Source organism: Tenrec ecaudatus, chromosome 1 (assembly GCF_050624435.1).
Source record: "Tenrec ecaudatus isolate mTenEca1 chromosome 1, mTenEca1.hap1, whole genome shotgun sequence".
NCBI classification, from domain to species: domain Eukaryota; kingdom Metazoa; phylum Chordata; class Mammalia; order Afrosoricida; family Tenrecidae; genus Tenrec; species Tenrec ecaudatus.
In genome coordinates this window covers 234,697,796-234,712,881 of record NC_134530.1, presented here as the reverse complement: position 1 = coordinate 234,712,881, position 15,086 = coordinate 234,697,796, and positions in this window count along the sequence as shown.

Genomic DNA, 15,086 nt, shown 5'->3' with positions numbered 1-15,086 from the left:
TACAACAGAAAGCCCGCTGTCAGGCCTAAACCCAGGTGGCTATCAGATATCCTAGGCATCACCTTACACAGCCCGATTGCACACAGGGGTTTGCTCTTTCTGAAGGAGGAAGAAGGAAGGAAGTTGGTGCCTGGGCACCTGGGAATGAGGAATAAAGAGGAGAGATGGGCATAGGAAAGACAGGATGTTCCGCATTCTTCAGCCTGGCCCCGGAGATCTGTCTAGTCTATAGGAGGCAGCTTATATAAAAGATGCATTGTTCTCAAGACCAGTGTCTCTCAGCTCTGATTTGCGAGATTCATTCGGTCTTGATATCCAGTTTTTTGTCATGAAATTGAAGACAATTTAAAAGTAGGAATATATTGGGGCTCATAAATTATTTAACATTTATGTCCTCAGTGGGCTCTAGCTTCTATGGGGCAGAGCCTGTCTGGCTGTATCTACTTGTACCTACTGCCCAGTATAAGCCCTGGTACATAGTGAGAGTTCAGGAAGCTGATCTTCTTGTTAGCTGTCATAGAGTTGGCCCCTGGCTTATGACAACCCTATGTGTAACATAATGAAATGCTGCCTCACCGTCCACCAGCTCCAAGTTTTGGGACCGGTCAGTCCATTGTGATCCATTTTCATAATTAGATGCCAGGCTTCTCTTCCTAGCTCATCTTACTCAGAAGCTCTACGGAGAACTGGTCAGCATTAGAGTTCAACTGTTCAACATCGGCTTCCATGGACAGACATCTGATGGCTAGGCATGATGTAGAGTACCCAGAATTTACATTTTAAAAGTTGAATGTAGTGTATGAGCCTGTCCTATATTCATATTGCTAGTATTCATTTCATTTTAATGAAACATCACTTGTATTAAATTAGCATTGATTTGAACTATGTCAGTTGTCTTGTTATGTAAGATCTATCAAAAGCATGTTTATACTCTCTTTTATGTATGTGTATTTTATGTAGCAGTATACTAAAATAATTTACTGTAAAAAGTGGTTTTCCAAGTTTTGCATATATTAACTTGCTACTTGCTTATACTGCCATTCCTCCACTCATAGCTAAATGGGGACAGGCAATAGAAATTTAAGAAACTATATGGGAGAAAGACATGAATTTAAGAAAATTTTATATATGTATTTCTTTTTTCAGAGGTTTTGGAAAAGATAACCACTTTGCTTGTTGGTTTTGTCTTGCTTTAGCTATGGAATGCCTCAGTACTCATGGAGTGCTATGCTCTGGTGTTTGAAGGTTGAAAGGCTATTTATTATTGGCTCAAACCCAAACCAAACTCACTGCCATTGACTCTATCTCAACTCATAACACGTCTGTATGACAGAATAGACTTGCCCCTTTGGATTTCAGAGACCGGAACTCTTTCTCCCAAGAGCCGCTGGTGGTTTCAAATGCTGACCTTTCAGTTAGCCCCCCAACGCGTAACCTGTTAGGCCACCAGGGCCCCTGAAAATTCCAAATGTAAGATAACCAAAGCTTGAGAACCACAGGGAATCCCATCGTGTGTAGTTCCTAAAACATACACAAAACCCTTTCAAATGGGAGGTTTTGTGAAGATCTATGAGGAAACTGTGAGCTCCCAAATCCCCTGATACAGCAGGTGGTTTCATAGAGAAGCCAGTTGGAATAGAATAGTATTTTAGAGTGAAAAGACTCATTAGGCCAATTCCCCTTAGGGTATTGCTTGGGACACAAAGGCCTCTGTGTGAATTATAGGGTTGGTGGCCAATTATTGCAATTTGTAATAATCTCACGTCTCTGACCTTAACTCAGGTCTTAGATGATGATGATGTGTGTGGGTGTGGGTGTGAACATGAGCATGCATATATATGTCTGTGTAGAAGAGAGAGAATTTGTGTAAATATTGAATTCATGATTAAACTCAGTCCTGGTACTTACTATTTATAAGAGTCCATGGTCTGGTGAACATGGGAGAGGAGGGGGAAGGGAGGGTCAGTGGGGAGCCAACAAACTCAGGGATAAGGGAACAACAAGAGATCTAAAATTGCTCAGGACCAATAAGGGGAGCACCAATAAGGGGAGCAGTGATACTAGGAGGATAAGGGTAGTGTGTGTGTGGGGGGGTGGATGGGAATAAGGGGGAACTGATCACAATGATTGACATAAAAAATTATAAATTATCAAGGCGACATGTGGGAGAGAGGGTGGAGAAGGGAGAGGGAAATAATGAGGAACTGATGTCAGGGGCTCAAGTAGAAAAAAATGTTTTGAAAAGATGATGACAACATAGGTACAGATGTGTTTGACACAATGGATATATGTATGGATTGCGATAAGAGCTGTAAGAACCCCCAAATAAAAATTTTATTTAATTTTTAAATAATAAAAAGCAAAAAAAGAGAGAGAGTGAGAGAGAGATCTAAAATTGATAGTGAGGAGAGTGTATAATGCCTGGTGGGGTTTGAACTAGTGCAATATATCTGAGAGGAATTACTGAGAGCTGAATGGAGAGTGAGCATACTAGGGGGACAGGAGGAAGGTGAAAAGAAATAGAGGAAAGAACAAGGAGGCAAAAGCTACTTATAGAGGTATAGCTATAGGCATGTAAAATATTAATTTATAATGAAAAGTATAGAGCCAATGTACATGTATTTATATGTTAAGTATAAAGATAGCAGATGGACTTTGGGCCTCTACTCAAGGCCTTCCTAAACAAATAACACTTTATTCTAATAACCTGGCACTCTTTGATAGTCACCTTCCCTATATGATCGTTGAAGACAGAAGGGGTGCATAAGCAAATGTGGTGAAGAAAGCAGATGGTGCCTGGCTATCAAAAGATATAGCATGTGGGGTCTTAAAGGCTTGAAGCTAAACTAGTAGCTTTCTAGCAAGGAAGCAAATAAGTCCACAGAAAAGAAGCACACCAGCTTGTGTGATCCTGCTGTGTCAACAGGATCAGGTATCAAAAGATCCCAAACAAACAATTACATCAGTGTGAAAGACGGGGCTTGGAGTGGAGATCCACAGCCCATCTGTAGACAATTGGACATCCCCCCCACCCAACTGAAGGGTTACAAGGAAGGGATGACTCAACCAGGGGGCAGTATAAGCACTGAAAAACATGCATAATTTCTCTAGTTCCTGAATGCTTCCTCCTGCCACTACCATGACCCAGTTCTACCTTACAAATCCAGCTAGACTGGAGTACACACATTAGTGCAGATAAGAACTCTCAACACATGGAATTCAGGACAGAGAAAACCTTCAGGAGCAGTGGTGGGAGTAGCAAGATCACGAGAGTAAGGGGATGGTGAGGGGGGGAGTGAAGAGCATGTAAGGGAGACCCCATCATAAGGTTGGATCTATAACACTCCCAGCGCACAAATAACAGAAATGTGGGTGGAGAAAGACAATGGACAGTATAAGACAGAAGATAACAATAGTAATATATAATTGATCAAGGATTCATTAATGTGGGATGGTGGGAAAGGGAGGAAAAAAAAGAGGAGCTGCTATCAAGGGCTCAAGTAGAAAAAATATTTTGGAAATGTTGATGGCAGCATATGTACAAGTGTGCTTAATACACTTGAATGATGGATTGTTATAAGATTTGTAAGAGCCAATAAAATGGTTAATAAAGTTTTCTTTTAAAAAAGGAACCAGGAAAAAAAAGTTCATGGCTATAACCCTGGTGATCTGTCTTAACCAAGAAACTACTCCAAACCAGATTTATTTCATAAATTAAAAATTTTATATTAGGTTTTCTCCAAAATGAAGCATGTTGTAATTATTAATCTGGTGTCAATTTGAGGATTCAGAGTGAAGGGGTGGAGTCTAGCCTGTCAATCAAGTAGTAGCTTGATGACCTCATTTGGAGGTGCTAAGGAGACAGTTAGCTCGCTGGAGGCGGGACACATGCTCACTCCCTGTGAGACATCCGTGTTGAGAAGACACATGGAGACAGGCTGATGGATCCAGAGCTCTGGATGGAGCTGGAGAAGCTACGTGGATACCCCTGCCAGTGCTGATGCTTATGCCACTGGATCCACTGGACTTCCTACCCACTGGCCTGTGATCATCCTGAATTTAGCATCATTGCATGTGTTTTGTGAGTCTGAAGAGGAATTTATAGATTAATATTGGAAATATGGGCTGATATCAGACTTATAGACTTGATCTGGACTGGACTGGGATGTTTTCTCAATATTCAATTGTTCTGGTATATAAAGCTTTCTTATACACATATGCGTGTCCATGAATTTGTTTCTCTAGCCTACTTAGACTCACACAAGGCACTAGAGAACTATGATAAATTCAAATGCAAATTTTAGAAAAAGTGAATATGTCACTGTTTACTTTCACACTCTAAGTGCTAAGACACCAAGGTGAGCTCACACACTAAGCTCGCCATGTGTCCTATGGGGATGCTGGAGCCACATGCGCCATGGTCTGGGCATAGTTACCAACAGCTGGAGGGGAAAGGCTCAGACCATGCATCATCAATCTCCATTCTGCCAATTAAAAAAAAAAAAACCTCTATTGTTTTAAGTGCAGTCTAGTTGGTTCCAACTTCCAGCAACCTTATGCACAACAGAACAAAGCGCTGCCCGGTCCGGCGCCCGCCTCACATCGCCATGCTTGAGTCCATTGGTGCAGCCCTGGGTTAACCCATCTCCTCAAGGGCTTTCCTCTTTTGCCGACGTCATCAAGCATGATGTCCTTTTGCGGGAGCTGGTCCCTCCTGGTAATGTGTCCAATATCACAAGAGATGCCTTCTCACCAACCTCATTTCTAAGGAACATTCTGTCTGTGTTTCCTCCCAGACAGATCATTTGTTTTGGCAGTCTGTGCATTTTTGAGGAAATGGATGGTCTTGTCTAATCGCATAGTAATATTTACTCTCTAGGTGACAGAAACTGGTTAAGAAATGACTAATCCTCCGTGGGTTTAGGAACTTCTCTCAATTTTCTTTTCCAAGTCAAATTGGTGCTAGTGATTTTGCTTGCTGCAAATCAACAAAGGAGTGTCTTTGCTCACATCTAAGACAGACGTAGAGACGCAACGTTGCAAAATAGTAGTTATTTGATATTTTGAAACTTGTGTTAGGGGCCCCATTGTAAGAATTGTTACCTTCCTTCATATGGTTTTCAAAGTTTAGTAATTATTAAGATTCTTGTATAGCCTTCATTTGCAGTTCTTATGCAAAGTGCTATTTTGAACAGTGTCAGAATGTGTGTCAGAACAGTGTCTCGATGTCCCTTCTTAAGATTTATTTAAATCATATTCCTATATTCGTGATTTGATGATGTCATTATATTTCTTGAAGGTTTATGCCAGATATCATTTTATTTGAAAGATTCTTTTTAAAATTAAGGAAGACAGAAAAACAGAATAATAATGCTCTCCCCCTCCCACCCAAATTAGCTATAAAACATTTTCCCTATATCGTATTTCTTTGAAATCACACCCGTGATCTTTTTTGAAACGCATGTATTTACTCAAAATGCTAAGTTAAATATAGGGAAGTGTCAAAGCATTATGACAAGACCCGCCTTCAGTCTAATTATGGAAGAATTTTACACAGCTTCCCTCAAAAAGGCTTACTCAAATTAATATTATCAGCACTTGGCTGACAGAAGGATTAATTAAATGCTTCTGAAACAATGTTAACATCAACTGATTAATGAAAATGAATAAGTAATATTAATCTATATATGTCGATATTGTTGTTGGCTGCCTTTGAGTTGATTCCAACTCACGGTGACTCCGTGTGAGAGAGCAGCAGTGCCACGGGTTGTCCGTGCTATCCTCTTCCCGGGAGCAGGCCACCTCGTCTTCCTCCTAGGGAGTCTCTGAGGGGACTCCACCCACCAGCCTTTTTGGTTAGCAGCTAACGCTTAACTCTCTGTGCCACCAGGCCTCCTTCACTCAACATGCAATTAAGCTGTAAATAGATTATGTTTACCCAAGTACGAGTGTAAATGTGGATACGAAATCTTCAGAAAAATTCAATGGAGAAGTGCTCTCCTCAATTGGAGAGAACTTCACGGAAGCATTACATTGATTACATTGACCCTATGGAGCTGGCTAAGCAGATGGGAGGAACTGGGTGTGGCCCTATGGTTAACGTGTTCCACTGCTTAACTGAATGGAAGGGGTTCAAATCCAGCAGCAGCCGCTCTGTTCCAGGGGAGAATGATGGGGCAGTCTGTTCCCATATGGATTCAGTGTTCAAAACCCCATGGGGGAGCTCTTTTCTGTCCCAGAGGGTCTCTGAGGGTTGGAATCTGCTCAGTGGCAGGACATTTGGGCAGATGGGTGGAAGTTGGTGGTGCCTGGAATGCAGAAAGGCCCACAAGTCCATCTTCTGATTCTTGCCAGAAGAGAGACAACAAGATGGATGTGCACACTAAGTGTTTCTCTCTCTCTGAAATAAGCTTCATGTGTTTATTATATTTCGTTTCTACTTACATTTCTAAGCTTGCTGAGCTTTCTTTTCTCCTCACCCTTCCAGAACAAGTCTGCTATGATTAATTTATCAGCTACTCCCCGACCCCCTCATTTTAAAAATATGTTTTAATTTCCGTTAGGTTAACGCAATATTCTGTGGTTATCAGCTACTTTACTAGAATAATTCTACCAGAAACGGGTGGTTTTTAAATGAATAGTAGGACTGACCTGTTATTTTGCTGCCTTGTACTAAGGTTAAGGATCCCTGGTGGCACAATGGCACTTGTCTGCTAATCTTAAGTTTGGCAGTTCAAAGCTACCTACTGGCTTCATGGGAGAAAGATGTAGTCAATTTTGTCCCATATAACCTAAAAATCCTTTGGAGCAGGGGTCCTCAAACTTTTAAAACATGGGGCCAGTTCACTGTCCCTCAGACCGTTGGAGGGCTGGACTATAGTTTAAAAAAAACTATGAACAAATTCCTATGCACACTGCACATATCTTATTTTCATGTAGGACAGGCAGTGGCAGCAAACACACCTGGCGGGCTGGATAAATGTCCTCGGTGGGCCGCATGTGGCCCTCAGGCCGTAGTTTGAGGACCCCTGCTATGGAGCCTTTTTGCCCTGCTGCCTGGGCTCTCTGAGTCAGAATTAATTCATTAACACTGTATCGAAATTACCTAACCTGACTTCAGATCCACATCCTGGAACAAGGCTGTGTGTATTTGAAAAGGCATATGTAAATCAAATGTAATTTAAACATTTAAATCAGTAACGGTGTTCACAAGTTAGTGAAACCCATTGCTGTAGCCTACAGTGATTTCTTTTTAGTGAATATTCCTTCTAGCTGGTCACAAACAAGTTGGTTTCATAAGTATGGAATTTTTTTATATTGTGTTTTCTACAAAGCATGGCATCCATGAACTTATTCTGATAAATTTATAGACCCATTTAATATAAGTGAAAATGTCACTTTTTTCATATTATTAAAAAGTGTAGTATGTATACTTCCAGATTCAAAACAAAATCATTTGCTCGTACCAAATAACGGCTGGCATTTTGTAGTGCACCCCACCAGTGGCTCAGAGGGAGGAAAATGTGACATTCTCTCTGCACAGAGATGGTTGCTGTTGTGGGTGCTGTGGAGTCGGCTCTGCCTCCCAGTGACCTGTGCACAACAAAGTGAAACACTGCCCTGTCCTGCACCGTCTTTGCAATTGTTCTTATGAACCCATTGTTGCAGCCACTATGTCAATTGTTCCACTCACAAAGTCAGTACTTTGAAACCACCAGCCACTCCAAGGGAGAAAGATGAGGCTTTCTATTCCCCCAAAGAGTTTCAGTCTCAGAACCCCCCAGGGACAGCTCTACTCTGTCCAAGAGGGTCATCATGAGTTGGAATTGACTCGATGGCAGTGAGTTTGTTCTCTCCTGATAACAGGTCCAAATTATGTGAGATGAAGTCTCACCATCCTGGTTTCTAAGGAGCATTCTAGCTGTACTTGTTCCCAAAACAGATTTGTTTGTTCTTTTGGGAGTCCATGGTAATTTCAATATTGTACACCAGCATCATAACTGAAGGGTATTGATTCTTCCTCAGTCTTCCTAATTCAAGTTCAATTTATTTGCATATGAGGCAACTGAGTATACTGTGGTTTGGATCAGGTCCACCTTGGTCCTCAAAGTAACATCCTTTCTTTTCAATACTTTAAAGAGGTCTTGTACAGCAGATTTACCCAACGCCACACATCTTTTGATCTCTTGATAGTTGCTTTCATAAACATTGATTGTAGATCCAAACAAGATGAAACCCCTGATAACTTCAATCTTTTCTCCATTTATAATATTACCTATTGGTCCAGATGTGAGGAATTTCCTTGTTTGTTGTTGTTGAGTATTTATTTTTAATTAAAAGTTCATTTTATTAGAGGCCTTTACAGCTCTTATAACAATCCATACATCAATTGTAGCAAGCATCTTTGTACATATGTTGGCATCACTATTTTCTAAACATTTACTTTCTACTGGAACCCAGAATATCAGCTCCTCTTTTTTCCCTTCCTTCCCCCTCCCACCTTCATGACCCCTTGATAAATTATAAACTGTTGTTTTCCCTTACTTCCCCCACAGTTTCTGTTGCTCATTCCCCTTGTGGGGGGGGGGGGTACGGGTGCTTATGTGTTGATCATTGCTGTCAGTTGCACTTTATCCACATGTCATACTCTTCAGTAATTCAACCATATCAAGAAGAGACGTACAATTGTCATTATATTGAATTATAGAACACTTTCTTCTTCCTTGTAGTCATTGTTATTCATGTAATTATTTTTTTCTAATTGTGGCAAAAATACACATAACGGAAAATTCTCCAATTCCATTACTCCACTTGTATAATTCAGTGTCACTGATTATACTCACCATGCCATACAATCACTACTGATATCCTTTTCCATATTATTCTACCACCATTGACATAAACTCATGCCTCTACACAAATCTTTCCTCTTCACCTAGGGTAACCATTGGTCAAGTTTGGCTTCTTTCTTTAATTCTTTCTTTCCTTTTGTGGTTTTCTTGATATAGAATTCACATATCATATAGTTCCATGGTTAAAGTGGTTTTAAAATGAATTGTATAATCACAATCCCTTCTAGTGCTCCCTCCCCTCTTCCGCATACATTGTTTGCTCCACAAATCCCTTCACCCTCCCTAGCTCCCACTCCCCACCTTCACAGATTTGGGTTTTCTTTACATACAGAGCACAGCCGTGGAAACCCTGTGAGACCGGGTTCTGCTCTATCCTGTAAGTTTGCTTTGAGTTGGAATCGACTCAATGCCAAACAACGATTCACCTGTTTTGTTTTGTGTTTCTTATACTTAGATCGATGGGCGGGTAAGTAGATAAGTGGGTAGGAAGGTAAGTAGGTGGGTAGGGACAGACAGAGATAGTTACCAAACCAAAGCCTGTGGCAGTTGAGTCAATTCTGACTTAAGGCTACTCTCTGTGTTACCGGGTTCTCTTGGCTACAGTCTTTATAGAAGCATATCCCCAGACCTTTCTTTCACCACACCTCTGGGTTGGTTGGAACCACCAACCTTTAAGTTAGTTCAAGCACAAACCATTTGTTGCACTCAAGGATAAGGATAAGATGGTAGATAGATAGATAGATAGATAGACAGACAGACAGACATACCAGTAACTGCCCGGGAATTGGCTTTGATTTATGACAACCTTATGTTTAACAGAACAAAATGTTTCCTAGGTCTGCTTCATCCTCACAATTGCTAGCTTGATTGAGTCCATCATTACAGCTATTATGTCAAATCATCTCATTGAGGGTCTTTGCCCCTGTTGGTCTTCTGATTCACCAAACATGATGTCTTTCTTCATAAATGTATTCCTCCTGATGATGTGTCCAAAGTAATTGAGTCAGACATTTTTCTGTTGGAGACTATAGGTTTTCACTGGTTCATTTTCTAAAGCAGATCACCAGAACTTTCTTCATAGTTTCTTTTTGTCTCCAAGCTCCACTGAAATCTTCCCATCATAGATGACCTTGCTGGTATTTGAAATATCATTGGCACAGCAGCATCCCACATGGCAGTGATGCACACCGTGTCGGAGGAATGAACCTAGTGAAGGAGTGGGGACCCACCTTGGGGAATGGAATTCTTTCTGGGTGGAAGGGACAGCTAGTGCAAGGACCCTGAGGTGTGAGAGTACATGGTCTGCTCACAGAATGGTCAAGTGCCAAGGTCACTGGAGTGGAGTGAGCCATGGAATGGAGGTCAGAAATTAGATCAGAGAGCTAGTCAGCAGCTGGATCCTGTGAGACCTCCCCAAGACCCTATTTATCACTAAAAATCTTTCTTCTTCTTGAAATTACTTAGGTTTGAAATTATACAAAACCAGAGGTGCCAATAAACATGAAGTGAAACGTTCGCTTTCTTAGGGTACTAAGATCTCTGTGGAGGACATAAAATGTTAGAAGATCCTTCTGCCGCGTAGTCACATAAAATGCTTCAAAACTGACGTTCTGCAGCAATTTCCCTTTTCGTTCTGCTCCTGCTGGCCATGGGTCGTATCTTTCCATCTGCAGTGGTCACTTTCAACCAGCCCTCTAATTGTCCTTGTGCAAGTCCATGGGAATTGCTCAGACATCTTTGAAGTACGAGAGCCAGTCACACTGAGTCACTCCTCGTTCTTGGGGAGGCAGCCAGGAAGCAACCCAATCTTAGGGGAGGCTTTGATTTAGTGCTGTTGGATTCTCTTACACAGGCCTGCCCGTGCCTGTGGGTAACCCTATCTCACTCCTTGGGGCTAGGGCATCCACGGTCTTTAGAAAGACATCCCAAGCACAACCTGCTCCTTCCCTCCCCCGGTGGAGGGTGTTCCTGGTCGCTAATCACAGCAGAAGATTCCTGTCATGCACCAGACCTTTCAGAGGGGTGTTCTGGCAACAGCTGTGCAGGTTGGAAACAAACACACTCCTATTGTCGTTTTATCTTCCAGTCATGTCTGCATTTGCCGTCCCTCAGGAGAGCTACCCATTGCTCATCCCCAGGAATCTGGCGGTACAGTTTGCATTCTTAGCTGTCCACAATGCCATCTAAATGTTACAATGACACTTGAAAAATCACGTCCGTCCAGTACCAGAGAGATAAAAGAAACACAAATGAACTCATTTCCCCCTGTTGGGTCTTTATTTAAATTTACTGTCTAGGAAGACTACAACGGGGAGAGTCTGTGGTCCATAACAGTAGAATCCAACTTTCTCAGGTTCCAGGGGGTTTGTGCAGTTGGAAATACTCCCCAGCATATCTGGACCTGCCTTTGTGTTCTGAGCACCATCGTAATGAGAAGGTGGCGATAGACTTCTAGCTCCAGAGAGTTTCCATCCAAGGTGGGTGGGAACAGATTAAGAAATGTGCATAATGGAAAGTGTGATCGATTGCCTTTTAACTCAGAAGATGTACTGACTTCTGACCTCTTATAATAGCACCATGCCTAATCGCCCTCTTATTTATCTTCTATGAGCAATAATTTTAAGATTTTAGTAAGAATTTCCCTAACCCGGTTATTCTCAGTACCCTTGTGCCTTTCCCCGTGATCACTTCACCAAATAGCAGCCAGCAGTTGGTTTGGAGAAGATTAGATACCATTTACCTGACCTCAAGCACCTCCCTGAAGGTGCTGATGGCTCCTTCGTCAGCCTCAGGAAACGCTATAGCCATGCACCTTCCTAGGACATGGCCCCGAACGGGAACGGAAACCGAATGAGCACTTCCTTTCCGTTCATGGCTGCTGCCTTCATCATTATTCTTAGAAATCAAGGCATCTGGTGGGTGTTTCTAGCCCGTGGAGATTGACATCATGAACAGGAACCACTATTCCACATTCCACACTCCCGGAACGTATGCCTTCCTGCCAGGGTCAGTAGCTCTGTTCCCTGAAGCAGGAGGACCACTGACTCAACTTACCGCTTCTTGGGTTTCGGCTGCTTAATGGATGAGTACATACACTCATAAAAGTCCCGGGATGGGTGAGCTAAGTGGCTGGGTATGAAAGCCGTTGGGAAGATTTTGCTCTCTGATTTTACTGCAGCAGTTTCCAATCCGAGTATTGAGTGCACTCCGTTCTGAGTTTTGGGTGCGCTCAGAAAAACGGGGGAGATGGGGGAGAAGGGGGGAAGCATTCAAAACCAATTAAAGACACATCCTTTGGCTATAGTTCTTCTCATTAGTACAATTAATCTCAGTCAAGTACGGTTGTGTCCTGTAGCGTCACCTCCCACTCAGCGAGCAAACCTGTGTCAGAAGAGAACTGTGCTCTCCATGGGGCTGTCAATGGCCGGTTTTTTCAGAAATAAATCGCCGTCGCTTCTTTTGCGATTCCACTGAGTACATTCCAACCTCATGGTTCGTAGCCGAGCACATTAGCACAGGAACTCCTGTCCCCTGGTCAGAACTACCGTCATGGGAAACTAAGAAGACACACTGTCCTGAAGCTTTCATTTCCTGTGTTTCTGCCGTACGGTTGGGGACACGCCCTCACCCTCCTGTCTGACATATGGTGGAACTTAACACACTTTGCGGCAACATCGTGAATTCGAAAGATGATTTTTTTTTGAAGATGACTTTTTGAAATGAGAAGAGTCCTGGCTTGAATCGTGGTCCCAACAGTTAATATCTTGCACCTAATATTTTGAAGCCTCGGTCAATTTTTCTGTAAGAAGAGATACTGTCACTGCACACACTGTTACAAGGACGGCTCGGGCTACACACTTGATTATGGAGGACTGGGCATTGTTCCTGGGGCAGAGCCAGCCCTGTGGTCTCTGTCCCTCCCTTCCTGAGTCAGTCATCTTCTGGGTGAGCTACTTTCTTCTCCTGCACATCAGAAAACAGGTTTGGCCTTTTGCATACACACTGCACACAGTTCCACAAGAACTGAAAGATTTCTCAGACTTGGTAAGAATGCCTCACTTTCCATGTTGACCTGGTAAACACATTTTCACATGCCCTTCTGCACTATTCTTTTTGCTAAGAACTATCCTTCCCACCTGAAAGTTTAGGGCCTGGACACAGCAGTTCTGGATCTTCCCTCAGACCCTGGACCGATAACTGGGCCAAACCATTCAGAGTCTGTCTCTTAGTAACTGGAGATTGAGTTCCTACTGAAGTGCTGAAACCTAGTCTGCAGGGAGAGAGAATGAAGTTGATGATATTATTAATAGGTACAGTGTGTCAGCTTAATGTGTACCCGGGACTACTTTAAGGGCCTTATACATATTGACCCATTTAACCATCACTAAAACCCCATGGAGGAGCCCTGGTGGCATAGTGGTTATGTGTTGGGCCACTAGCTGCAAGGTCACCAATTCAAAACTACCAGCTGCTCTGAGGGACAAAGACAAGGCTTTCTACTCCCATCAAGAGGTAGTTTCATAATCCCACAGCGGACAGTTCTACCCTGCCCGGAGGGGTCTCTAGGAGTAGGAATTGACTGGAGGCCAGTGAGTTTTGAGTTGCTCACCCTATGACTAGATAAGTGCTATAGTCTAGCAAGGTCAGGAGGAAGGTGCAGGACCTAGCAGCCTTCCACATGAGCTGGGGGCTGACTTGCCAGCAGCCACCACCACCAGTGAGATAGATGATCTCACTCTTACAGGGAGGACGCTCAGGTCTGAGAGGGCTGGTTCTTTGTCCAGTGTCTCACAGCGATGAAGGCTGGATATACACAGACACAGAGGACAGGAGCTGGCCGGAGGAGCCGGCAGAGCCCTCCTGGTTCCCTAGCCCCACCCGTTTTTCTCACCAATCCCATGGCCCATTTCAGTGTCTAGTATGTCTCTGCTGACTCAAATACTTTGGAGACTTATTCTTTGTCAGCCAAAAGAGCGTTTACTAAACTAATTGGCTTTGCTATTTATCTTCAATCTGTTCATCTGAGTTTGATATTTGTCTGATTAGTGGGAGTGTTTTATTTGTTTACTCACTTTATTCTTTTAAATTTTTAAAATTATGTATGTAGAAATAAACATTTTAAGAGTTCAGGCGTAGAAAAGCCTCCTTTTCGGAAGAATCACTGCCTTTTTACTATACCAAATCTACTTCCAAATGCAAACCAATTTCACTGCACACTGCCCCCATGGGTTTCTGAGACTGTAACCTTGTGAGAATAGAAACTGTTGTTCCTTTTCCAGTGAAGCAACTGGTGGTTTCGAACTGCAGCCCTATGGTAAGTAGCCCTCTTGTGTAATAATTGCCATTGAGTCAATTCTGATTTTGAATCATAATGACCCTATAGGGCAGGATACAACTTCCCCAAGGGTTTCCAAGACTGTAACTCTTTAAGGGATTGGAAAGCTACATCTTTAGCCCCCAGAGCAAGGGAGTAACTGGTAGAGTTGAACTGTGATCAGACCTTGAGGTTAGCAGCCAACACATAATCGACTATGGCACCAAGCATCCTCCTAAGCACTCAAACTAAACAAACAAACTCACTGCCATTAAATCATTTCTGACTCATAATGGCCCTCTTGAACAGGACTGAACTGCCCCTGTGGGTTTCTGAGACTGTTAGGCAAATTCTTCTTGGTCAGGGTGCCCCAGAGAGGCAATGCTAATGTCTGGGCATGCGTGCCCATGCATGGCATGTGCAGGCTGAGAAGCAGTGGTTCCTATTAAGCCCAGAACAGCTGCTAGGGGAGCTGGTACAGTGTCCTAAGGAAGATCCACCTTTCTTCTCTCTACTTGAAAACTACAGCAGTACACCTCTTGTATTTGTTTCCCAGAAGGTAACCAAGGAAATTGTCACTTGTGGCTTAGACTGACAGTCACAGAACATCTTTTCTCTTGTTTTTTGTTTTTGTGGGGAGGGCTCTCTGATCTTCGACTTAAGTCAGGAGGGCTCCTGTGGCAGAGAGGGTACCTTTCCCTGAGAGACGGTAAAGGTAAGAGAAATGACATGAGAGGTGTCAGGCACTGGGGTAACCAGAAGTCAAGTATGGTAGCACGTGAGGAATGAGAGACTCAAGACACTCAGAAAGATGATGAGATGGCAGATAAAGTGTGACATACGAGGGGGTACCCCCCAAAAAAAGAAAACAAGAAAAAAAGCTATGCTGGGCAAAACTTTCCCCGCTAGGTCAACATCTT